At 41.5% G+C, this 27,082-nt stretch overlaps 1 long non-coding RNA gene across 1 annotated transcript; it reads left to right on the plus strand.

Annotated features, from left to right (window-relative positions):
• The first annotated feature begins 22,554 nt into the window (after nt 1-22,554).
• Nucleotides 22,555-23,307, plus strand: LOC309528309. The gene is made up of 2 exons (XR_014217642.1): nt 22,555-22,613; nt 22,734-23,307. It is a non-coding gene; the product is annotated as an uncharacterized lncRNA (long non-coding RNA).
• The last annotated feature ends 3,775 nt before the right edge of the window (nt 23,308-27,082 follow it).

Raw genomic sequence — 27,082 nt, forward strand, 5'->3', positions numbered from 1 at the left:
AGCCAGAACCAGGCTCAGGGTGGCTAACACCAGTAAAATTACAATAAAAACATAATAGGGGGAAAAACCAATTTAAAATACAGGTTAAAATACAATTTAAAATGCAGCCTCATTTTAAAAGTAGCCCATAGATAGAAACCATAAGGGGAGAGAAACATAAGGGTCAGACTGAGTCCAAACCAAAGGCCAGACAGAACAGCTCTGTCTTGCAGGCCCTGCAGAAAGATGTCAAGTCCCGCAGGGCCCTAGTCTCTTGTGACAGAGTGTTCCACCAGGTCAGAGACAGTACTGAAAAGGCCGTGGCCCTAATTGAGACCAATCTAACCACCTTGCGACCTGGGACCTCCAAAATGTTGTCATTTGTGGACCTTAAGGTCCTCCGTGGGGCATACCAGGGGAGGTGGTCCCGTAGGTATGTGGGTCCTAGGCCACATTGGGCTTTAAAGGTCAAAACCAGCACCTTAAACCTGACCCTGTACTCCATCGGGAGCCAGTGCAGCTGGAAAAGCACTGGATGAATGTGATCCCACGGCAAAGACCCCGTAAGGAGCCTCGCCGTGGCATTCTGCACCTGCTGGAGTTTCTAGGGCAGCTTCAAGGGCAGCCCCATGTAGAGCGAGTTACAATAATCAAGCCTGGAGGTGACAGTCATATGGATCACTGTGGCCAGATCAGGGTGAGAAAGGTAAGGGACCAACTGCTTAATATGGTGGAGATGGAAAAATGCCACCTTTGCTGTGGCTGCAACCTGTGCCTCCATGCGTCGAAGGTTACACCTCTTGACAGAAGGCACTGGCACTAACTGAACACATGTTACAGGTGTGACCTGTCAGTAGTTAGGCTGGCCTTTTGTGCATCTCCCAAAAAAAGAGGACGCAGGTTTGCATAAAATATATCTGTGCTGATTTATCTGTAAAGATGAAAATATAGAAATGATTGCTATCATTTAAACAGAGATACAGTACACCATTCCACAGCAGGGAAGACTGTGACCTGTCGTTATGGGCCTGCTCAGTAAGTGATGATGGGCCACGTCAAGCCCCAGCTCTCCCTTCCTAAGCTTCTTTATCTTTAAACAGAACTTGGACCAGTCAACTCTTCAATCAGAAGACTCCTTTAAGTCAAGAACTTCTCCTCTGACAGTCTTGGATGAGAGAACTGCCCTGTGTAAGGTGGAGCGCATAGCTATCCTATCAGCAGTTAAAGGGTTAATTCTCTCTCTCTCTCTCTCTCTCTCTCTCTCTCTCTCTCTCCACCCCCATCCCCACTGTCCACAGAAGTTCCTAAACAAGACAACACTGTTGCCGCATCCTTCGCATCTTCCGTTGCATCTTCCTGCATTCTTCAGCTGTATCCATTACAACAGTTTTGCAATTCTTGAGAGCAACAATGTGCACACTAATTTCTGTAAATAGAGCAATGAATCCAAAAATGCAACAATTTGAACTCAGTGCAAAAAAAGTGCACGTGATTTCAGTGAAGTGAGCAGTGGTGCTTTGATCATTTCCAAGATTGAGCTAGGCTCAACAGACAAGGTGGAATGGAATACTTTAGGCTAATAGGTCCTAAAAACCTGTGCTTTTTGCCTTAGATCTTCTGCACAATGCTGTAAATAGGTTATTGTTAAGCCCTGGACTGCTTCATATTATTCTGCTGTTTCCACAACACAATATCCTTTTTAATCACTTCTGAGTGACATACATGGAATATTATTCAGAATGTATTTGCTTGATCAGCAACTCCCCAGCCCAAAAGCCGTTAATGTTCTGGGTGTAATTCTTTGCTATCCCACTTAAAACAGCTAATACCTGATTCTTCCCTGCCCACAGATGATGAGTATGACATGAAACACAGAATTTTCCACCAGCAAGTAACGGGAAATTCCCATTTCCTGAATTTGACATTTGCATGGCCATCCAATTTTTGTACACAAGCACTGTCATGCCTATATGTTTAGGTGAAATGAAATCTGTTGAGCTGGAAATCCCCACACTTGCCCACAAATCTCAAGGAGATTAAACCCCCATTCCTGCCTGCCTGCCTGCCTGCCTGCCTTTATAATAAATCATGAGTTATATATAAAACTTGATGGCAACACCTTCTGAGCTGCAGCAGTAGGCATGACACAGTTACCTCTACACCTTAACCCTGGCAAGCTGTGCAGAGCAGGAAACTATTATAGCTGGGCCCTGAAACAACCTCCATAACTGAGCTTAACAGTCATAAAATCATAGAATGGTAGAGTTGGAAGGGACCCTGAGGGTCATCTAGTCAAACTCCCTGCAATGCAGAAATCTCAACTAAAGCATCCATGACAGGTAACCATCCAACCTTTGCTTAAAAACTTCCAAGGAACGAGAGTCCATAAGCTCCCGAGGGAGACCGTTCCACTGCCAAACAGCTCTTACCACCAGAAAGTTCTTCCTAATGTTTAGTTGGAATCTCCTTTCTTGTAACTTGAAGCCCTGGTTTCACCTCCTACCCTCCATGGCAGGAGAAAAGCTTTCTCCATCTTTCATGCAACAGTCCTTTAGATCTTTGAAGAGGGCTATCATATCTCCTTTCAGTTTCCTCTTCTCCAACTCCCATAACTGTTCCTCATACATAATGCCTGGTTTCCAGGCCCTTGAGCCTCTTGGTTGCCCTCCTCTGCACATATTCCAGCTTGTTAATGTTGTTCTTAAATTGTGGTGCCTGAAACTGGACACAGGACTCCAAAACTCCTGTTGAATGAAGACCCGTTGGCAAAATATAGTACCAGAGGTCCTAGAACAGTGTGGGCACTCCTAGTGTCGGTTCTAATAGGTCTATCCATTTGGCTGCTGCTGTTTAGTTGTTTAGTCATGTCTGACTCTTCGTGATCCCATGGACCAGAGCACGCCAGGCACTTCTGTCTTCCACTGCCTCCTGCAGTTTGGTCAAACTCATGCTGGTAGCTACCCACTACCCACTATCCACACTATCCACACTATCCAACCATCTCGTCCTCTGTCGTCCTCTTCTCCTTGTGCCCTCCATCTTTCCCCAAATCAGGGTCTTTTCCAGGGAGTCTTCTCTTCTCATGAGGTGGCCAAAGTATTGGAGCCTCAGCTTCAGGATCTGTCCTTCCAGTGAGCACTCAGGGCTGATTTCCTTCAGAATGGATAGGTTTGATCTTCTTGCAGTCCATGGGACTCTCAAGACTCTCCTCCAGCACCATAATTCAAAAGCATCAATTCTTCGGTGATCAGCCTTCTTTATGGTCCAGCTCTCACTTCCATACATCACTGCTGGGAAAACCATAGCTTTAACTATACGGACCTTTGTTGGCAAGGTGATGTCTCTGCTTTTTAAGATGCTGTCTAGGTTTGTCATTGCTTTTCTCCCAAGAAGCAGGCATCTTTTAATTTCGGGCTGCTGTCACCATCTGCAGTGATCATGGCGCCCAAGAAAGTAAAATCTCTCACTGCCTTCATTTCTTCCCCTTCTATTTGCCAGGAGATGATGGGACCAGTGGCCATGATCTTCCATTTGGCAACATACTGCTAAAGCTGAACTTTGACTTGTCATTACACTGTGTGCTGTTATGTATGGGAATGAAAAACTCAGGGATTTCTGTTCTTTATTTGGAAAGAAACTTTTGTTGATACCTGTGGAAGATGGTCCGAGGACAGTATGTAGTTCAATTTTGGTTGCATATCTTTTTAAACCCCGAACTATCTAAAGAGGGGTGCATTGCCTTTAGCCCTCCAGATGTTGTTGAACTAGAGCTCACATCAGTCCCAGCCAGTATGGTCAGTGTTTGATGGGAATTGCAGTTCAGCATCATAGGGAGATCCACCGTTTCCCCATCCCTGATCTAAAGCTTTAAGTGACCATATTCTCCTTACTTTTAAAATTCAGCCAAGTAGCTCTAAACGAGACTTCTTTGCTGTACAACAGGAACTGTTTCTTAAACCAGGGCACTTTACTTATACAAACAGGAGCCCTGCAATATTTCAGTTTAATTTTCTTGGCAATCATGAAGAACTTTCTAGACTGAAATGATATTGTATGAGTCTAAACTAGGAGTCTGGCTTACCTGAACATTTCCCCCCTCCCATTTGACTGTCTGGATCAATTCTTTCACTGAGTTCACTGAGTGGGCACCAGTATAAAATAATATGAAAATGGTTTTAATTGATTCAAGTACCTTTGCATATTCATGAGCATGACATCACAGCTGATCCAAACCCTTCTGGAGTATGGCAATCCCAGATCAGATATAATTGGACATGTGCAGTCTCTACCATTGCTGCTATTCTACAGTAATTTCATTGACTTCATTGATGTTGTTTTGGAGTAGTCTAATTGCAAACTGTAGTGGTGATCCTGAAGCTACTTAATCCAGTGCAATTACATATGTCTATCTCCCGCAAGACCCAGTCCCTGCTCCCTTTCCAGCCCATTCTCACCTGCAAAGGCAGGACCATGGTTCACTCCATCTACAAAGGCTCTTTTTTCTGCTCAAGAAGTCTAGAGGTCATCAGAATGGAGTACTGCTTAAGGGTTGTTGCTGGGGTCAAGATTTAGCTTTGGAGATTGTACAGTAGTGCCTTGGTTCTCAGACTTAATCCATTCCGAGAGTCCGTTTGAGTCCCGAAACTGTTCGAAAATCAAGGCGCGGCTTCCGATTTGCTGCAGGAGCTTCCTGCACTCAAGCGGAAGCCACGTAAACTGAGTCAGATGTTTGGCTTCCAAAAAACCGGAACACTCACTTTGTTCAGGAGCCGATTTGTTCAGCAACTAAGCAGTTCGGGAACCAAGGTTCCACTGTATTATGTTTGCTGCTGCTTGGATTATATTCTTTCTCTTTTTATTGTTACACCTTATTATGGATGCTCAGCGGATTGTTTAATTTTATTGCACATCTCTTAATATGAGATGTTTTCATTAGCCTATTGTTTATGACTATTTAAATTTTGCTGTGCATTGTTATTGTTAGTGAGCTATGCTATGCAAATGATGCTCTGAGTCACTTTGACTATGGCTTAATAATGTGGGGAATTGGCATACTGCGATGGTGATGTGTGTGCCTCTAAAATGTAACAGCCTAAATTAAGGTTTCACATCACTGTCCTACTTTTATCTCAGTTTGCCCTCAAAAATATCTGCAGTATAATTAATGAACGATAAACAAAAACAATTCCATGAAATGAGTGTTCTGTCCTTGAATGTTCTTCATACTTAAAAAGAGAGAGAGAGAGTGCGTTGAAACCATCTGTAACATTGTTTGTCCCCATAAACGGCATTGGCAGACATATGTTCAGCATCATTTTGGGTGCAGTTTCTGTGGCGATGAACCAAGGTAAACACATTCCTTCTGATGTAATTGTTGATGTTAGCTGAGTAGAGCAAAGTAGTCTTAGTCATGTGAAGCATTTGGATTGGACCTGTTCTTAGCAGAGCTGGGACAACTTTGGATGTTCACCTGGCAGACTGGCTACAGTACCCTGTTTTTACAGCGCTATCCAATTTCATCAGCGTTCTGGCTAAAACAGACCTTCAAAATGTTCTCATTTGCCTGGAGAGCTGGGCAGAATGTAGCAAGGGCAGAATGCATATGTAACACACAGGAAGGAACCCAATGTACAAATATAAGATGGGGAATACCTGGTTAAGCACTTCAAATACAGATTTCCTGATTGGAGTTCCTAGCAAACGAACATTGTTTTTAAAATAGTAGCATTGTTATGCTCTGCATTCATTTCATATGATATCTTCAGCTCAAGGAGAATGACAAAATTTGAGACAGTTGGAATTGTACTTCCCTCATAACTGCACATAATTTCATGTTCTTCGAAAATTTTAACTTGGGTCTAAACATTTTTTTTCTTCGCTATGATTGTGACTTTGACAGAAACGTTTTTTTGCTAAGTTATCTGGTGTTGAATATTAGCAAGAGAAGGAAATGGGAGCCGAGAAATCTACATCTCTCTAATTTCACCTCAGCTGTAAACTCTCTAGGTGGTCTTTAGCAGGCCACTGCCCCCCAATCTTGCCTCCTCTCCTCCATAACAAGAATAACAGTGAATTACCGCATATTGATGTTGCAAAGATTACAGAAATAAAGTAGGTAAAGCATCTTGGACACTCAAAAGACCTATATAAATGTGAAGTGTTATTATTGCTGCACAAGGAGAGGTCATACAACAATTGCATGATCCATTTTAAAGCTAATGGAATAATGCCAGGATAAACACTATGGGTGTTGCTCCATAAGAGCTGAAAAACAAATAACAAATACACACAGTTCCTCTTTTCTAGGAATAGTCCAACAGATATGTAAGGTTTCTCCTCCATGTCAAAGAACAAGCAGAAAATGAACCACCCTGTTCAGATGTTATTGGGAACAGAGCTGGCACCAGATGTGAGGATGGTGCTGTTTATGCTACCACCCTCCAGATGTGGCTGCAATTAGCCCGCCACTTCTCAGCTCCCATCTGCTGTTGCTGCTCACCATCTTAAGTTCTTCAATATGCAATGCCCTGGCCCAGAGGTCTGGGAATTCTATAGCAAATTTAAACACATTTAAGCCCATTGATTTTGATGAAGGAGAGTTAAATGCATGTTTAAATCTTGTACTGGAATTCATGTGACCAAAAGTGCTTTGTTTTAGCGGGATCTTCTGTTTTTAAGTGTTTGGGAAATACTCAGATATTAGGATTGAGAACCCTAAATGTAAACACTCCGAAAGGGAAGGGACATAGAGAAACATAGGTATAGGTAAAGGAGCCCTGGGCGGTTAAGTCCAGTCAAAGGTGGCTATGGGGTTGCGGCGCTCATCTTGCTTTCAGGCCAAGGGAGCCGGCGTTTGTCCCCAGACAGCTCTCCAGGTCATGTGGCCAGCATGACTAAACTGCTTCTGGTGCCATGGAACACTGTGACGGAAACCAGAGTGCACGAAAACACCGTTTACCTTACCGCCTCAATGGTACCTCTTTATCTACTTGCACTGGTGTGCTTTCAAACTGCTAGGTTGGCAGGAACTGGGACAGAGCAACGGGAACTCACCCCGTCGTGGGGATTTGAACCACCGACCTTCTGATTGGCAAGCCCAAGAGGCTCAGTGGTTTAGACAACAGTGCCACCCATGTCCTATAAACAGAAATAAACAATAGATAGACATCCTATCACATGCCTATCCTCGTATGCACCCTCAGACACATGTCCTCATTAAATTCAGCAGGGCTTTTTAGTGAAGGTGCTTAGGATTGCCGTGTCAACAATGTACCAAAGTACATTCCTTGATGGGCAGAATGAAACTGAGTCCAAGTCTTTCTTGAATCACACCTGAACTGTGAAGGCAGGCTCACATAAAATCTAGCTGAACATCGCTTCGACTCACTACGAAAAGAATATTGCAGTCCTTCCATCCAACATACCCAAGTTATTTTCAGACAATACAGTCTAATTTTAGACATTGTGTATGAGACATAAACACACTTTTAAAGAACACTGGCCAAAAATAGCTAACCACCCCATGTTCTCTTTTGTTTTAAAGTCCTTTAACATTTTACAGGTGCTTCAGTCATAGGACACACTTGCATTCTCTCTGCGAAGGTGATAATGAAACCATACAGTAATACTGACTTTTGTTAAGTAGAGAGAAAGAACCTGTCCCAAACAATTACATGTTTGTGTTTTCTTTTGTTCAAATCTTCTTGTGATTTAAGAGGACAGTCACTTGCCATCTAATTCTGCACATCTGGAAAGACATGAGCTGAGTCTAAATGTGCAACAGGATTTTCTGAATTACATGGCAATTGCAGATCTTCCTGGAAAGTGGTCATTGTGAGCTAAGGCTCAGAATGACATCCTTCTGTGTCTAACTTATTAATGGGTTTTTGTAACAATGAAAGATGAATGAATTAAAATTATACTTCGACAAATCTAAAACCCAGGTAGTTTTGAGAATGTGAAGACAAATAGCCAAATTATATATACATCAATCAATGACATGGATTTTACCTTACCCCCCTCCAAAAAACCCCCACACTTCTCAGCACATCTCTGTGTTACAGATTTAAACTGTTTAAGCAATCATTCCTTCTTATCATGGAATCCTGTGTGTACATATTCTTAGTGCTATCACCAAACAACATTTCCCAGAATTCTTGGGGGAAGAAGAGTCTGTCAAACAGGTACAAGATATTTTAAAGCCTGTAGTGTAGATATATAGCCTCTTCTTTCTTATTAGATACATACTATAGTAGTTCTACAGTTCTAGGTTTTATTCTTCCTCTGGGGTAATAATCTGTCCTTCCAGTGAGCACTCAGGGCTGATTTCCTTCAGAATGGATAGGTTTGATCTTCTTGCAGTCCATGGGACTCTCAAGACTCTCCTCCAGCACCATCATTCAAAAGCATCAATTCTTCAGCGATCAGCCTTCTTTATGGTCCAGCTCTCCCTTCCATATATCACTACTGGGGAAATCATAGCTTTAACTATGTTGGCAAGGTGATGTCTCTGCTTTTTAAGATGCTGTCTAGGTTTGTCATTGCTTTTCTCCCAAGAAGCAGGCATCTTTTAATTTTGTGGCTGCTGTCACCATCACGGAGCCCAAGAAAGTCTCTCACTGCCTCCATTTCTTCCCCTTCTATTTGCCAGGAGGTGATGGGACTAGCTTGTTACACTATAGCCATAGTTTAGCAGCCAAAAAAAAAAAGGACTTTGGGATCGTGTACTCACCTCCCCACACCATTTGCTATCTGTCTTCATCTGTGAGCTTAAACTACAGCTGTCTGTTGTGTGTGAAATGAGGAACTGTGATTTAATGTCACAAATTTAAATCAAAAATGGTATTTTCGACTGACATTAAACCTCAGTTCCTCATTTTGGACATGTAGCTTAAGCGAACCTGGATTCCTGTGTTGAGGAAAGGAAATGGGGTCTGTGTGGCTATATGGTCCTGACTACTGTTCCCAGCTGCTAAATTATGGTTTAGCAAGGCAGGGAATCTGCATCAGAACCAACTGATCTTCACAAGAAATAGAAACATCTACAAGGGATCTAAATGCATCCATTTCTTTTTTATATCCATACTTAATTCATGCAAAGTAAGGGATTAGTGCTTTATCAACCGGTCCAACACAGTTTGTTTATTTAATTGATCAGTCACACCTGTATCCTATCTCTGTACTAAGGAGACCAGGAGTTATTCCGTTCTGGTCCTGATAACAGCCTATACAGTAGGCTAGGCATGGGGTAGCACCACTCCAAGAAGCATGCCCAATAGGAATTGGTAGGCCAACTGCACAAATATAAGATGGAGGAAAACCTGCTTTGCCAGTAGAACATGTGAAAAGGATCTAGGGGTCTCAGTAGACAGCAAGCTTAATATGAGTCAGCACTAGCAATGTGAATATGCACTAGCAATAAGGGGCAATGCTATTCTAGGCTGTATCAAACAGAAGTAATAGCATCTCAATCAAAGGAAGTAATAGCACCACTCTATTCTGTAGTGGTCAGACCATGACTGGAGTACTGTGTCCAGTTCTGGGCACTGCAAGTTAAGAAGATTATTGACAAGTTGGAATGTGGGCAGAGGTGGGTGACCAAGATGGCCAAGGGTCTGGAAATCAAGCCTTATGAGGACCTGTTGGGGGAGTTGGGTATGTTTAGACAGGTAATGAGGAAACTGACAGGAGAGATGATAGCCATCTTCAAATATCCAAAGGGCTGTCACATGGAGGATGGAACAAGCTTGTTTTCTCCTGCTCTGCAGGGTAGAACCTGAAACAATGGCTTCAGGTAACAAGAAAGGAGATTCGGACTAAACACCGGGAAGAACTTTCTGATGGTAGGAGTTGTCTGACAGTGGACAGACTCCCCCAGAGTGTTGTGGGTTCTCCTTCACTGGAGATTTTTAAGCAGAGTTTGGATGGTACTCTGTCATGGATTGCTTCAGTGGAGATTCCTGCATTGCAGGGCGTTGGACTAGATGACCCTTAGGGGCCCTTCCAACTCTACCAATCTACGCTTCTATCTATGATCAACATCTGGAGAACACCATATTGACTGCCCCCTAAGCTAAGAAATAAAAAATGGCTATGTCAACTCAGCGAACTTCACAGTTAACAAGAGATTTGAATCCAGATGTGCCTCTCAAAGTTCTATATTATTATTCCACTGAATATAATGCTGAATATTTTTTAAAAGAAGTGTCTCTTTTTTTATTTTGTCACTTGCTAAGAATGTTAGTAAAAGAAGCCCTTGTTTTCATTCTTTGGACATTTTATATCCTATATCCCAAGCACATTGCGATAGATCTTAACGTATGAATTTGATGTCCAAAAATGCATTCTCCCTACTGAGCTTTACGATGTCATTATATGTGTGCCAGGTGGATAAATGCTTTTATTCAATGACTCCTGCAGTTGTGTTTCTGCAATTGTTTTCCTGCTGGATTTAAATTGCGCATACCAATCTTTATTAATGGAGAGAGAGAGAGAGGGAATCTATATATGAAAAGAGTGGCTCTAGAATGGTCTTTTGAAAGCTCATTTTAAAGTTGTCTAACTGTGTTGTACCGAATGACCTTGTTCGCAGCCCTGAACTTATAAACTGATGATTTTGAAATCCAACCTTCCCTGTTATTACGATATAATCTTCTTTCACTTCATCACTCATTTCTCTGTGAAGTTGGGCTTTCCTTCACTTCCTGTTGTGGAGACCTGCAGATGCACACTTAGCTCTGTCCATCCTGCAGGAAGCATATGCAACAGCTGAATGGGAGCAACTCCCACTGAATGTAATGAGAGTTTATGCACTGCAGCTGTATAATGGGATGGAGGGATGACAATTTATTCGGTCCCTCACCTGCTTCCTGACAGCTCGATGTAAATCTGGGCCATTATCTCCTTTAATCTCACGACTTAGAAAAGCAGAGAAAGAAGCAAGTTGGAGATCTATCTGCATTTCTCAGAACAGGAGGAATTTGAAGGATCCGTAACAATTCAAGGAACAAATCACACATGCTGTAACAAATTCAAACTTGGTATATTTATGGGGTGGTCTTCCTCAGGCAGCAGGTGAGAAGGCGATCAAAGGGAAGCAAATTCAGCTTCCTTTTTAAAGCAAGAAATACTACTGCTACTAATAATTTTATTATTTGCATCCCATCCATCTGACAGGGTTGCCCCAGCCAGCCTGGGTGGTTTCCAACACATATAAAAAGATAACAAAACATTACACATTAAAAAGCTTCCTTGTACAGGGCTGCCTTCAGATGTCTTCTAAAGGTTATATCTCCTTGACATCTGATGGGAGGCCCTTCCACAGTGTGGGTGCTGCTGCTAAGAAGTCCCTCTGCCTGGTTCCCTGTAGCTTCACTTCTCACAGTGAGGGAAACACCAGAAGGCCCTCGGAACTGGACCTCTGTGTCTGGGCTGAACATTGGCCATACATTCAGGCATACAGGTCTGAGGCCATTTAGGGCTTTAAAGCTCAGTACCAACACATTGAATTGTGCCCGGAAACATACTGGGAGCCAATGATGCTCTTTCAAACCTCCAGTAGGGTAGTATTTGAATTTTCTGCATTGGGCACTGATATGAAGAGCAAGTCTGAAAAACAGAGCAACCCATCCTTCTGTGAATAAGCTAGTAGCCTTTTGAATTGTGTGTGTGGAGCTGCCTTAATATGTCCTATCCTCTGTTGAAGGCGTCCAATTCCATCTGCCTCACCTTCTTCCTCAACCACTGTTCCACATTTTAGATTGTGAGAACAAATCAAAATCACATTAGCCACATCAGCAATTCATGCTCCCTACTTCCATTCTGTGCTTTGGGGAAGGTGGAAAATGTGTCTCACTTGCCAACCTTGTGAGGTACACAAAAATTTATTCCCAGCTCCAGAAATGACCAGATAACCCGGGAAAATTTACCCAACAGTCAGGGGGTGGGGTGGGGTGTGTGTTCTGCCTGCTGACAGCACTGGACCCTCCTTGCAGAGTGGGACAGGCTTGAAGAGGTCTCACAACACAAGTCTACTCTAACAGCATCACAAAGTGTATACCCACCCACACAGTGCACACTGCACAGCCAGGATGAAGGGCCCTTCTTTCTTTTTTAACTTGGCCTCAGTCCAAGAGGATAAACATATTTAAATCACACATTTTGGTTAATTGACAACCGCACAAATGAATAATAGCTCTCTGGGGGATTTCTCTTGGCCGTTGGGAGAAGTGGAAAGACTATGTATATTGAGCGTTGATTTCCCATAGTGGGCATGACCCTCCTGGTGATTAAATCTTATTAGAATGAAAGTAATTCATTGGCACCATTGCAGGCACTTCTACATTATTATTATTACTTAAAAAAGACCCATCACTTTTGTCATAACAGAACCCTGCAGCAGCCAAAGCTTTCTCTTGTTGAAATCACAAATCCCGTTGACTTCAGTTGACTAGACCCAAAGCTTGTATTCAAGAAAAATTCCCAGTGAGTCCATAATATTTTTTATTGCTCATGCAAATGGAATATTTTTCCGATTACACTGTATATCATATCGAGATTGCTTGTAAAATATATTTTATGGTTTCTCTGCAAGTATTGTTTCTGTATATATGAGGATGTGGCTGTTATAGCAATAACACATTTGGTTATATAGCACATAAAATGCATTATAGAATATAGGATTATCGGAAATCAGTTACAGTTGGATGTGTTATGCATATAGTTAGTTTACATGTAACCTTTCTTTTATAGAAATATGTAATACATTTTTTGAAATAAAAAAGGAATTCATGAGAACTGTCTAATCCACTGGTTTCCCAACTGTGCTCCATGAAAGTTTACCAAGAGTTTCTATTAGGGTTGTCAATGGCAGCTGTCAGAAAGGTGAACCAGGAGTCTAATCTAATCTAATGTACTTTTATACTGTGCATATAAAACTGTATTTGTGTGCGTGTGTACATATTGTAATAGGGAAAAAATGAGTTGTTGAATACAAGTCTGGATTTGTGTATTATGCACATTTCTTGGGGATATAGACATGAACATTCATGATGAATATTGAAAGTAGTTTTACTTCCTCCACAACTGATTTGTTATTGAATAATGCTTTTTCTATTGGTGCACTTTTTATAAATAAATTAGATTAAAAACCCAAAATAAACCCACTGTTTACCTTCTACAGTCTCTTGTCATCACTCCTTTCCCTGTGTCTGATGTTGTTAATACATGCTTTAAGGTAAGAAAAGATAAATTCACAGATGTAGTTTGAACAGGTGATAAAATAATTGACTCCTAGGTTAGACTTCTGGAAAATTGCTTGACATGATAAGAAAGAATGCTCTACGATAACTGATTCATGACAGCTGTTTCCGGCATTTAAATAATAAAAATATTAAAATGTGAAATTACTCATAACTATTTGCTTAAACGCTTTGCCCAGAAAAGGGGGAAGACAAAAATTCAAAACCGTTTCCATTAATCTTCCAGTCACGTTTAGTTATTGATCACTGTGAAAAGAGCAGCAGCAGCAGAAGAAGAAGAAAGTAGCTGATTCCTCACTTATATTTGAAAATAAATAAACCCAGGATCAAAACTCCCTGAAAATAGGGCTATTTGAAAGCATATTGACCTCCAAAGAGGTCAGTGCTCATGGGTATGGTCTGATTGCAGGTTTCTGTGTGCGAGAGAGTATAGGTGAAGACATTTTGTCAAGAGAGACAAGTCAAACAATGTGGATTTTAATTCAAATCATATCCTAAGCGTTTTAGTTTTCAGAAATGGTTAGTATGATAGAGGTTACCTTTTCTCGGTGACTACTATTATTATTGTCAGATTGTCTGCTCTGGGTAGGGGCTGAAGGTTACATATGGGATAGAGGAATATAAAGCTGTGTGGGAGGGGTGAGCGCACAGGACTGGAGTCTTGGAATGCTCTCGTTGGCTAAAGTTCTGTAGCTGTCTTGTCTACAGCTGTGCAAAAGACCCCACAGGACATTTTGTATAGCCCTTGACGGTGACTGTGATGCTATAAACTGCAGGTGGCTCTTAGTCCAGTCCAACTTGTCTTCCTTGAACAGCGCACATATTTATCACTGTAGCATGTCTGCTGCCAAGGAAAACAGCAATGATAACTTATAGGGATTGTGTGACACAGTTGCCTTAGAATCCGCATATGAAATGGCCCTTAAAAGCATAATGAGATACAAAGGGAAGCCCAAGAGCTCTAGCTCCATGAAACCACGCTTCAAGGACCGAAAATCCAATCGGAAAATGGGCTCCCGGTAACGAGGGTGTCGTTTCGCTTGACGAGAGACGCGCTTTCAGCAAATACACTTTTGCAGCGGGGCTTGCAGTAAAAGTTCAGGACATTTGCCATGGATACATCAAGCCACTCTGGTAACAAAAAACGAAAAAGGAAAAAGGATTGTGATACACACTGGAAATCCAGGCGTACTCCAAACCATAGAAATTTGGATAGAGACTGTATTAGACTTGGCTATTAAGGGAAGGTTATATATAAAGACGTAATGTCTCAAACATATATGAAAACATTTTAGGTGACATTCCACTGAAATGTATGCAAATAATAAAGGATTAAAGAGTTTGGCTTTATTCTGCAGGTGCTGTTGTAAGACAGAATACTCATCCGCTCCCCATCTTCTGATCTATGTTGTTGCTTCTTCTCCCCCAGTTACTCATTTTGAGGGTATGTTTGTTTCTTCTTGGGATGCGGGTGGCGCTGTGGTATAAACCACTGAGCCTTGGGCTTGCCATTCGGAAGCTTGGCGGTTTGAATCCCCATGATGGGGTGAGCTCCCGTTGCTTGGTCCCTGCTCCTGCCAACCTAGCAGTTCGAAAGCATGTCAAACTGCAAGTAGATAAATAGGTACTGCCCCAGCGGGAAGGTAAACGGCATTTCTGTGCACTTCCAGAAAAATTATCTGTGGACAAATGTCAGCTCCCTTGGCCAGTAAAGTGAGATGAGCGCCGCAACCCCAGAGTCATTTTCAACTGGACTTAACTGTCAGGAGTCCTTTGCCTTTTTTGTTTCTTCTATCATAGGATTATCCCTCCCTCCCTCTCTTGCTTCATACTCTTCAAGTCAAGAGGTGCTTGGAAGGAAGATTTCTAAATTGGACTGGGGGGGCAGGAGGAAATTTGGAAGTTTGTAGTATCCTTTTTATATGGAGGCTATTCACTTATTTTAATCTTTATATAATCAAATTGCCGTATTTTTCGCTACATGAGACGCACTTTTTCCCACCTAAAAAGTAAGGGGAAATGTGTGTGCGTCTTATGGAGCAAATGCAGGGGGGAGGCAGGCAGGAAAAGCCCCCAAGAGCCACACACAAGCTCCGTGCGGCTCTTGAGGGCTTTTCCTCAGGAGGGAGAAGGGACTGATGCGGCCAGTCAGTCCCTTCTCCCTCTTTAAAGGGTGCGTGGCTCCTGTGGGCTTTTGCGGGAGGTGGGGGAATTGCCATAGCCACACGCAGCCTCTCCTGGCCAGCACATGCCAAGACAGACAGCCAGCGGGATGGATCCTTTGCTCTTTGGGGCTGGGGGGGGGGAGAAACCCGGGCTTCCCCCGGCAGCCCCAGAAGCTCTGGGAGAAGCTCTTTGTGGCTGGGGGGGGGAATAATATTTTTTTTCTTGATTTCCCCCTCCAAAAACTAGGTGCGCCTTATGGTCCAGTGCGCCTTATGAAACAAAAAATACGGTATTTTAATCTGTACAAAGTCTGCATGTGATCTAGATTTTGCCTTGCCTTGCCTGTGAGCCTCTAATAGCCAAAACTGCTGGCTACCCTTTGCTCTAAAAAACTTGCCTTCTCCTGTGTTATCTCTTTTCTTTCCTTCCATGCACATGTGTGTTGAAATCAAATTATTGTGCATGTGTGAATGTTAAACCTAAAGCAGGAGGCACGGAGGAATAATATCCACAGCAGCAACAGACAAGGGAGAGTCCTGTTGTGTAGAGCACCATAAATCATAGTGTGTTGGCTATTATCATTCTGGATTTCCCCACAGTTTAGATGCAGAGCAAGGCATCCTCATCAATTTCTATGATAAATCCCTGCGGCCTCCAGTGTTGAAGCTGGGGTTCCTTTTTTCGTTTTGATAAGGTGGGTCAAAGAGATTTCACTAAGTGCATGGGAAAACGAATGGCAGAATTCTGCAGAGGAGAACTCTTGTAGGTAGCCAACATTAAGTTTGGGAAAGTGGTGTATTTCAAGCAGTGATGTGGGTTTTCCAGAAAATTATGAATTTGTAAGAGTTTCTGTCCTACTGTAATTAGACCATGATCTAATTTAGCTCATTTGACTTATATTTAGCAAACCAAACTAAAAACACCTGTAGCCTGAAATGAAATAAGCAGCACTTTCCCCCCGTAAAAAATGAGGTGATGGTACTCACGTACTGATAAAGGCACTGTGAGTGCCAGTCATGGGCAGCAAAAAGATGTGTTTTTACTCAGTACCAGTGAATGTTGTTGATGATGGTGCTGGCATCTGTCTGTCTCAAGAGATAATGGAGTATGTCTTCAGAGGTGAAGTCAAACTGCTGCGTTAGCAGCACTGAATACTGTCACAGAAAAAGCCCTGGAAGTAAGAATAAACTTTGGTTTTCATTTCACCTATGTAGCCTGTCAGAAGAATTTATAACTTGCTTTGGCTTTGGGTGTGTATTTATAGTTTTATTTCATCCCCACTCCCTCTTTACAAATCAGGAAAACATTTATGTATTCTCTCACACATTTGCTAGGGATAACCATCTGGGAAAACAAACAAACAAACAAACAAAGAATTATGGGGTTGAAATTTCCAAGGACATCCAGTATTGTATTGCCAACCATGCATTGTTACGAATGAATCTTATGAAACCATTTTTAAATGGACATTTTCTGTAGAGAAATTAAAGCACTGAGAAAATTTCCATGCCCACAAAAGTGATCTTAAGAACATGTCAAATAACCAAAAGCAGCTGCTCCCAAGGAATAATCACCATGGACTGAAATGTATGGGCAAGGAGGAGGGGGCGACTTGCCCCCGCATCTTTCCCCAGTGGTGTCCTTGAGTGGATGATTTCAAAAGAGATTTGGACTTGAAGCAAGAACCTCAGTGTTGCTCCCTGATATAGGTGGGGAGAGTGTGTGTGTGTAAATTCTATAGTGCTTAGTTTGCTTTCGGTTGCTAGTTTGTTAATGTTGTTAATAGTGTTTTGTTAGGGTTGCCATACCTCCGGAATTTCTTGGACATAGACACTATTCACCCCACCTCCTTAAGCAGCATTTTGGCAGAAATCCCTGAAATGTCCAGAAAAATCCAGACGTATGGCAGCCCATGTCGGCAGTGTAGATTTTGGCGATTTCCATTGGCCAAAACTAAAAAACAGCTCAACAACCTTTGTGTCCGGATTTTTGAAAGATGGCAACCCTAGTTTTGTGGATTATGAGTGCTGCAGTGCCTCTGTGAATCTTATATTATAAGATTTTGTTGTGGACTTTTGTTGTGGTCATGCTGCTTAGGTTATTTTTTAAGTTGTTTTGTTAATACAATGCAGTTGTTTTACTGATGCTTTGAAATTGTTTTACAGATGATTTGTTAATTGTTCCATTTGATTTATGTCATATTTGCGATGTCCTATTATGCTATTGCCATTTATTTGTGAGCCATTTTGTGATTTGTGCGAATGAAAAGCAGCATAGAAATATAAGGAATGAAAAGGCATGAATGAATGACAGACCACAGAGGAACCTATAATTATGAGCACCAACCTAATGCATTACATAGTATAAATGGTAATTTACCCCAAATATTAAGGCTCCAGAAAGCAGCAGAAATTTTAAAAGAAAGGGGAGAGAAAATAAGAAATTTGGGCAAGAAAAGCAATTATTTCATAGTTCCAACACATCACTTTGGAATGCATGTTGGTGGTTATCAGATTAAAAACCCTGAGAACAGCGACAGAATGGCAAAGTGTGTGCATGTGAGTCATCTTTCTATTTTAATGGACCTTTTGGAACATGTTTGAGTGGGCCCTGAGATGTTGCTTTTCTGTCATGCTCTTCTGTAAATATTTGAAGACTAAAATTGGCTTTTAATAAAATTCATCTAGGAGTTCATAATGTTTAATGGACTCCATGGCAGTAAAATTAAAAAGTATGAGTATTTTTTATTTTATTTGGTCTGGTTAACATGCCTCTTCCCCACCCTCCGCCACAAAGGAGGAAAAAACCCCAAAACATTATTGCCATGAATTCTTGCCATGAATTGTTGGGTTCCCAGCCCCCAAAGCACAGGACTTGGCAGGTGTGTAACGCGACTCCTGATAGCAGGATGGCAGATTATGTTCTCCCATAAAACCATTTCTAAGGGACTTGGCTTCGAAACTGTTATTGCATGTCTGCAGGTGTTTAGTAATTGGATTAATGCAGAGCAGAAGGAATGTCTGCTGCCCAAACGCTGAGCAAACGCCGAGGAAAGCCGCATTCATTTTGGAGAGCAACCTGGAATGTCTGATGACAGGCCTGTTCACACACACAAAGCCTGATCTAAGCCTGTGAGTTTAAAATTAACTGCTGTGAGCAATCACCTTCCAGAGGAAAGTTTATCCAAATCTAAATACAATAACAGCAGCGCCACAGAGGAGGAGGAAGGAGAGGAGGGATTTGGGTGTGTGGGAGGCAGGGTCACAGAGCATTGGCTGGGCATTTTGATCCCATTCCAAAAGCAACTTGTGCTAACCTCTGCGAAAGTCTTTATATCATGCATATTGCCAATCCGGAAAATCCTAGGTGTCTCATAAAAATGCCTTTGATAAACACAATAGATTCTTGAAAACACCGAAAAAAGGTGTACAGAGTTTATCCTAATCTCAGATCAAGGACGTTCAAAGCAAACTGCTGCTCTTTTAAATATCTGGATCTCACAATTGATAAGGTTTTTTATTATGGTAAGGAAACCATATGGCTCACTGATGAAAACTTTAAACAAAGAGGTCCTTTTAACTGAATCGTCAGTGGTGACCATATTTTTGATCACGATATGCCTACATCTCTTTGAATCAATCTTGTGGAACACACATCCGTGGCCATGAGCAATGGTTCCCCCCATCACATTCAGAAAACAAGTTTTTGTTTGTAAAAGAAATAGGCTAAAAGTTCCTCATGTTTAACCATATGTTCTCTGAGAATCAAGTCCCATTCATGTCAGATCCGACAGACTGCTATAAGAAATAAGAAGGGGAAAGTTTAAGGAACAAACCATGGGCTGTGTTTTCATTAGAAATATTGCAAAAGGAGTGACTAGATAAGGAATCTCTGAAGAGGCGGAATTAATTGATGTTCACTATTGTCTTCTAAGGAAGGCCAACTACTACTGCTCACAGAGATTGAGCAGAGGTCATTAAATGTCCTTAAATTTGCAATGGACTTCTACATACATATTATCCCTCCTGACGCATTGTTGAGGACTCCTAACCACCTTTTTTGGCCACCTTTTGGTTTGTACCCTCCCTTCACCTTGCCTCCTCTCATTCCTTGCTCCATATGGGAACAAAGCTGTATTACCCTTTGGGTACTTCTTCATGTCCTAACCCTTCTCTTCCCTCCCCTCCCCACGCCAACTCCACTAGCAGTTTGGTGTGAGGAATCTTGTGTGCTGATTTTTGACACATAAAGTACTCAAGGGAAGGCCTTGGTCCAAAATTGCTCTTGAACAACGATGGCCATCGGTATTTGGCACGGTGTCGAGTTTTACGGCTGTGTTGGTCCCAGAAAATTAAAGGCCTTGCTGTAGATAAAGCGTGTCTCTAGTGCATATTTAGGCTCGCCACTTTTTGCCATCTGTCGTTGGCTAGTTTTCTTTTCCCATGGAAGCAAAAACACAATGTCCTGGATAAAAGAATCCAGTAAAACGGTGCAGACATTTTTAGTAGTTGAGCAGTTCTCATAAACCCCCAGGGTTGTTTGTTCACATTGGACTCGGTGCACTTTTAAAGACACGATGAGCACAAATGGTGATCTTTTAAAAAGTGCTTATGTGTGCACATGGAAGAAGAGATTCGTTACTCCAAGAGAGGGTACAAAGACAAAATCTTCCTTATTCACTTGCTGAGAAAAGGGGGGGGAAAGGGGAAATGTCATGGAGGGATTTTCCTGCTGTGGTGGTTTTGGATTGCTGTTTTGAGCTTGTTGTTTTTCTAAAATGTTAACTGCTTAGATGTAGCTGTACCCCTTTTCTAAGAGGGGGTGTTTGGAAACCCTACTGTGCATTTGTTTGCTTTAGTTTCCATACAAATGCACAGTATATATATATATATGAGGCCTGTTGACTGGGAGTGGAGATACGTTCAGGCCTGTAAGCTCACAGATTTCAGGAAGACTTCAAAGTAGAAACTGGTGAGATCTGATTACATTTCATCACAGAGAGTAAATTTATGCCTCTAAGACATAACCTTTGGTTGCACTTCTCTGCTTCTAGCTGCTGACTGGAAGAGTTGGCTGTGTTGATCATTCATTATGCAGTCATTGTGAATGAACGTCCACCTCTTTTTCTGGCAGTCTCCATGGTGCTTACATCTTCAACTGAGATGGGGAGACAGGAACACTACTTTTCACTCCCTCGTATCCCCATAAGAACTGCTAAGATGAAGTTAGGCTACTACATAGCCACGGGAACTGAATCTCAATGAATGGTCAGAGAAGTCTATCATCACAATTTCGGGGTGGCCAGATAAGCAAAAGAATAGGGCCTCTGTCCATTTTAAGAGGTGTGAATCAGAGGCTAGCATATGTTTTCCAAATATTGTTATGGGGAAAGCAAGAGTTCATCTTACACTTGCCACAGGGCTTACTTTTGAGAAGACATACAAAGGATTGTACTGGAAATATTTACCCTGTTTGGCTGGTTCTTCCTCCTGAATTTAATAGGTGATATAATAAGCGAAAGGGGTGATACTCTGAGGCATTCTTATTCCTACTAATATTAGGAGAATACATCAATGATAGTACAAATAACACATAAACACCTTGGGAATATGTACACAAGATCCCCCAGCCTCTAATCGCTAAGTAACATTACACTATCTGCATAGGTCTTCCTCAGCAGTATCCTTCTACCCAGCATGTGTTGGTTTCATGAGTCTTTCAAATGGAAACATTCCATAGTTCGTAGAAAATTTATGATTAAAAGATGTTCTGGAGATGAGAAACCTCCTGCCATTAGAAATCAAAACGAACACATGTACAAACCTAGTGCAGGGCTGTGTGTAATGAGCAATGCTTCCAGAAATAGTAAAAAATGAAATAAATGATTTTTTTAAATAAAAAAACACAGAGATGGTGAACTTTGATTTTAGATTACATGCAATAAAATTGTAAGTACTAGCAGTGACATGACATCATTTCTATTGCTAGGTCAGCTTCAAGAACATAGAATCACAAGATCATAGAGTTGGGAGGGACGCCAAGGTCATCTAGTCCAACTGTGTGCAATGCAGCATCCATGACAGATGGCCATCCAGTCTCTGCTTAAAAACCTGGAATGAAAGAGGGTCCACAACCTTCCAAGGAAGTCCATTATACTGCTGAGCAACTCATGCCGTCAGAATGGTCTTCCTGATGTTTAGCTGAAATCTCATTTCTTGTAACTTGAATCAATAGCTTTGGGTCACTTTCACGGCCTAGGACCCTCGTACCTACGGGACCGTCTCTCCCGGTATGCCCCACGGAGAGCCTCAAGGTCCATAAATAGCAACACCCTAGTAGTCCCAGGCCCTAAGGAAGTTAGATTAGCTTCAACCAGAGCCAGGGCCTTTTCAACCCTGGCTCTGGCCTGGTGGAATGCTCTGCCTCATGAGACCAGGGCCCTGCAGGATCTGATTTCTTTCCGCAGGGCCTGTAAGACAGAGTTGTTCCACCTGGCCTTTGGCTTGGAGCCAATTTGATTCCCTCTCCCTCTTTCTTTTTTCTTTTCCTTTCTCCTCCTGCGATAAGGCTACATTTTAATATTTTAATGTTTCAATATTTTAATGTTGTATTTTAATTTTGTTTTTAAGTTGTATTCATTCAACTTGTTTTTATTATTGCTTGTTAGCCGTCCTGAGCCCGGCCTTGGCTGGGGAGGGTGGGGTAGAAATACAAATTATTATTATTATTATTATTATTATTATTATTATTATTATTATTATTAAATAAAGTGGATGTATTGTGCTGGAGTGACAGAGCAGTCCACTCCAATTGTGCAAACCCAGTTTTTTTGGCTTGTGCTTGGATTTCTCCCACAAACTACAGTGGTACCTCGGGTTAAAAACTTAATTTGTTCTGGAGGTCCGTACTTAACCTGAAACTGTTCTTAACCCAAGGTACCACTTTAGCTAATGGGGCCTCCCACTGCCGCCACTGTGCGATTTCTGTTCTTATCCTGAAGCAGAGTTCTTAACCCGAGGTACTATTTCTGGGTTTGCGGAGTCTGTAACCTGAAGTGTCTGTAACCTGAAGCATCTGTAACCTGAGGTACCACTGTACTGGCAGTCTGGATGCAACTTCTCTAGCATTGTGAGGTCATACAATTCAGTTGGTGACTCATTAATGGGATCAGCAATCCAAGGAGGAGAAGGAAACAGCAGGGGAGAAATGGTATGGAAGCAGCAGCAGCAGACAGGAAGTGACACTGAGAGGGATGAAAAAAGGCACATGTTTGTATATATCTGTATATGAGAATATTTGCCTCAACCTTACATTCTTCCTTGTTTGCAGGACCTGAAGCTTACCCTTTTCACCACTGTGCCTTTTGAAGTTTCTCCTTCCCACAATTCTGCTAAAAAGTTCTCTTTGACCACACTCCATCCAGAATCAACAACATAATTCAGCCCATTTCCAGTGCGAAAAGGCCACGAATATGAGGATAATTCTTGGCTACTGCAGAAGGAAGATTATGCCTAGGACTAAGATTCATCCCAGTGTTCTTTTCTATTTTTATTGATAAGCCTTTTTGAGGAAAGGGCAGGCCCAGGAAATTGTGCTCTAGTTAAAGCCAGCAGAAATAATGTTTTATAGGCCTTCTAGCTATACAACAGTGTTTTAGCTGGTTTTTATCAGTTATATATCAATGAACTTCTAAGTACTTCAACTTGTCTACTTTCAGGTGTCCTTCTTCTACACATCTCAAATTTAGGGCCAGCTGCATCTTCATTTGATCGGTTTCCAGCGGGATCTTGCAAGAATGCCTATTTAATCTTGCTTATACTAACGAAAATGGTGAATTGTTCTCTTGGATATGGGAAGGTTCCAAAATAATGTTAAAGCAAGCTACAATAATTCATTTGTTTGATTTTGTGTGTGTCTGTGAATAGCTTTTCTAGTAAGTAATCGGGTCATATTTTACAGTTTTGTTAAGAAGATGGAAATGTTTATTTAAAGTCTTTCTTTTTTTTAACATATCTCATAACACTGGAATGGTCCTGTGAAAAGTTCATAGTATTGTTAATTTGTAGAGTTGAACAGACCAAGTATATCTACCCTATGGAGAAATTAAATGGGTGGTTTCCAATATCAGCCATACTCAGAGTAAACCTATAAAAATAAATGGATATAAGTAATGTAAGACCATTGATATTCATGGCTGTACTCTGCCTGTGACACATGTTGGATATCACCCTCTCATTTTTGCACATTTCGTATACAATTAAGAAGAACTATGATCAGTTGTATTTAGAGGTGTTTTTAGCAAATCTGAATTGTGCAATTGAGGTGGAAATTATACGTGATGGGGGTGAATTATATTTGCCATTCTGCAAATCAATCTGTATACAGAAGAGGCTTCAGACCTCACCCATGTGGTGATCATAATATGCAGACCAGTTTTAACATCTACGTTATTTATTACAACTGATCCACATCTGCTTCAAACATTACAAGTTGTGAAAACTGCAGGAGGAAGCAGTAACTTCTTCTGATGGAAAGTGTGAAGGGAGAATGCGTGCATCTTGCTTAGAATGGATATGATTTCTAAACACAAATGGAATGTGCATTTCTCTCCAAAGGAAAGATGCCCATGTTCTCTCTTGGGCTGTTGTTATACCACATGGTGCATTGTTTCGTGTCATGTGCAAAACTCTGCTCACACAACCCAGAAGATGGGCTGAAACAGGGTGTCCCAAACTTGGGTCTCCCACTGTTTTTGGACTACAGTTCACACCATCCCTAACCACGGTCCTGCTAGCTAGGGATGATGGGAGTTGTAGTCCAAAAGCAGCTGGAGATTCATGTTTGGGAAACCCTGGGCTGAAATGAAGATCAAAGGAAAGTAAACTACAAATTGGGCCTTGGATTGGTGTAATTTAGCCTGTGTATCACAACAAAGCTTGACCAAATGAGGAGACGAGCCACATGAGCCCATGAAGTCTCCTCACAGCAATAGGCTAAGGCGGATCAGGTGACATCTTTTAACCCCTGCTTCAAAGACAGGCTAGCTTTCCGGTCTGAGCAGCTAGTCAATGCTTACAATATTGCACTCAAATTGAAGCCGCATTCATTCAATCCTTATTACCAGCTTTGTGGAAATTGACCTAAATTGAATTGCCATTTGTTTATAATTTTGGTAGAAAACAATTCATTCCCAGCTTTCGTGCTTTAACTCCCTCCAAACAAGGTTGATCAAAATAACAAAACATAGAATCACACACACACACTTTACACTGTGAGAGCTAGAGGACTGTCCTGGCTAGCTGACTTGAGCTGTAAACAATGAGGGTCTCCAGTACAGGTAATTCCTGTCATGAATTCACTGTAATCTTATGTAAGTGACCACCATTCCCTCCAGCCCTCCATCTCTTCTGCAGTATGGGGTTAATAACCTGCTTTGTGGGTCTGACAATAATGTATGTAAGGCCACACAGTTACCTGGGAATAGAGATGGTGGAGAATTGATTCAGTTCCCATTAAAAGCCAAATCTATCCAATTTCCAATTTCCGAAACAATATGAGAACCGAAATACAGGCACCCTTAGAAATTCACACTTATCTGAATTTTACGATATAGTTCTCCAACAAACCAATGCCTAATTAGATAAACGTATGCATTAAAATGAAATTCTTAGTAAAAATAACACAGAGAGGCATTATAATATGAAAATTGCTCGCAAAAATGTGTATGCTTGTCAAAACAGCATATAAACGTGTTTACTGGGAGAAATTCACATTATAATCCTGATGAATTTTCATGAGCTTTTTAAAAAAAGAAAATTGCAGCTTGCTGAAGAAATGTAGAGAACTGAATTCAAATTTGGAAAAATGAGGAACTCAAAGAACCACAATTGACAAATCCACCCTAGGGATGGGGATTGGGGAATTCCAGTCTATTAAAACTGAACTTTCTAAAACAATATGAGAACCAAAAGACAACCACTATTTGACATCCACACACCTGAATTTTGCAATGTAACCCTCCAACCAAATAGTGTTTTAAAAATGTCTCTGTTAAGGGCAATAACATGCAAAATTTAATTATAGCTGGGAAATTGCTTGCTGAAATGTGTACTTCAGTAAAAACTGCATTAAAATGTTCTGAAATTCACACTAACATACTGATGAATTTTCACAATGATTTCTTTTTTTAAAAAAATCACAAATTGCTGTAGAAATGTGGAGAATTGAACTGAAGATTACAAAAATGAGAAACTGTGAGAACTGAAATGGACAACTCCTACTATCCCTACCTGGGAGTAAGTACAGTTGAACTCAGTAGGCTTACTTTTGAGCAGACTGCACTGAGTACGCTGAACACCTACAAATGTTAGTTGTAAATCTGTGCTCGCTCTCTCCATAAACTAGTAAATACTAAATGCCCTTGATGGACTAGGACGGGTGAGCACCTGCAGGAGAAGCGGCCTAGGAACTCGGGTGGCCAGGTGAAAAAGAGCCCAGGTCTCTTGTACAGAACAAGGAACTATTAAATGGTGGGAGATTCCTGCCCTCTCTTTCCTCTGACTATCTTAATGGGAGCATACTGTATACTATCTCCAGTATGTTTCCGAGCACAATTCAAAGTGTTGGTGCTGACCTTTAAAGCTGTAAGTGGCCTCAGCCCAGTATACCTGAAGGGGCGTCTCCACCCCCATTGTTCAGCCCGGTACCTGAGGTCTAGCTCCGAGGGCCTTCTGGTGGCTCCCTCCATGTGAGAAGGGTGGTTACAGGGAACCAGGCAGAGGGGCCTCCTCAGTGGTGGTGCGCGCCCTGTGGAACGCCCTCCCATCAGATGTCAAGGAAATAAACAACTATCTGACTTTGAGAAGACATCAGAAGGCAGGCCTGTTCAGGGAAGTTTTTAGTGTTTGATGTTTTATTGTGTTTTTAGTGTTCTGCTGGGAGCCATCCAGAATAGCTAGAGCAACCCAGTCAGATGGGCGGCATAATAATATTATTATTATTACTACTAGTACTTATTATTATTATTAATAATAATAAAAAGCAGGTTGAGTTACTATCTTTCCAAGGGCTACTCACTGTAGTCATTGCACACCTGAAGATTGAAGCTCCAGTCTAGTCTACACCTAGCATTCTGTTTAGGATTTTTGATCAAGTGTCATTTCACAATTTAAGATTGTGAACCTGTGCAATGAGGAGGTCCATTGCTATTATGATGATAGGTGCATTTTGTCTCTAACATAATTTACTGTAGCATCATTCCAACACTGTGTCATTCAGACAGTTGAGAATCTCTGCAAAGGTAGTTCTCTCAGAAAGTATACCACCAGGTAGCATTAAATAAACCACAATTCACACAGAGAGCATCCTTGTTCAATTTTGTCAGCAATCCTTACAACTGTAGTGGATGTCAGTATTGTTGTTATTATTGCTCCCATATGTTTCTGGGGGGCTGTAGCTGCGAGATTGTGGCTTGATAAAACCCACAGCAGATGGTCATGGCAGAGATGAGATCTGAACCTGGGACTCGATGGTCAGTCTCTTAGCTAATTATTTGTCAGTGATGCAGCCCCAACATTCCTATTAACAATAGTGGGGCTTCAACCATATGGAAAACTTGTAGGTGAATAAATTAGTGGGAATCTAGGGAAGGATTAAACGTCTATTTTGCTCAAGAAAAT

The sequence above is a fragment of the Podarcis vaucheri genome (genome assembly GCF_965113315.1).
Source record: "Podarcis vaucheri genome assembly, chromosome: 3".
Lineage (NCBI taxonomy): Eukaryota > Metazoa > Chordata > Lepidosauria > Squamata > Lacertidae > Podarcis > Podarcis vaucheri.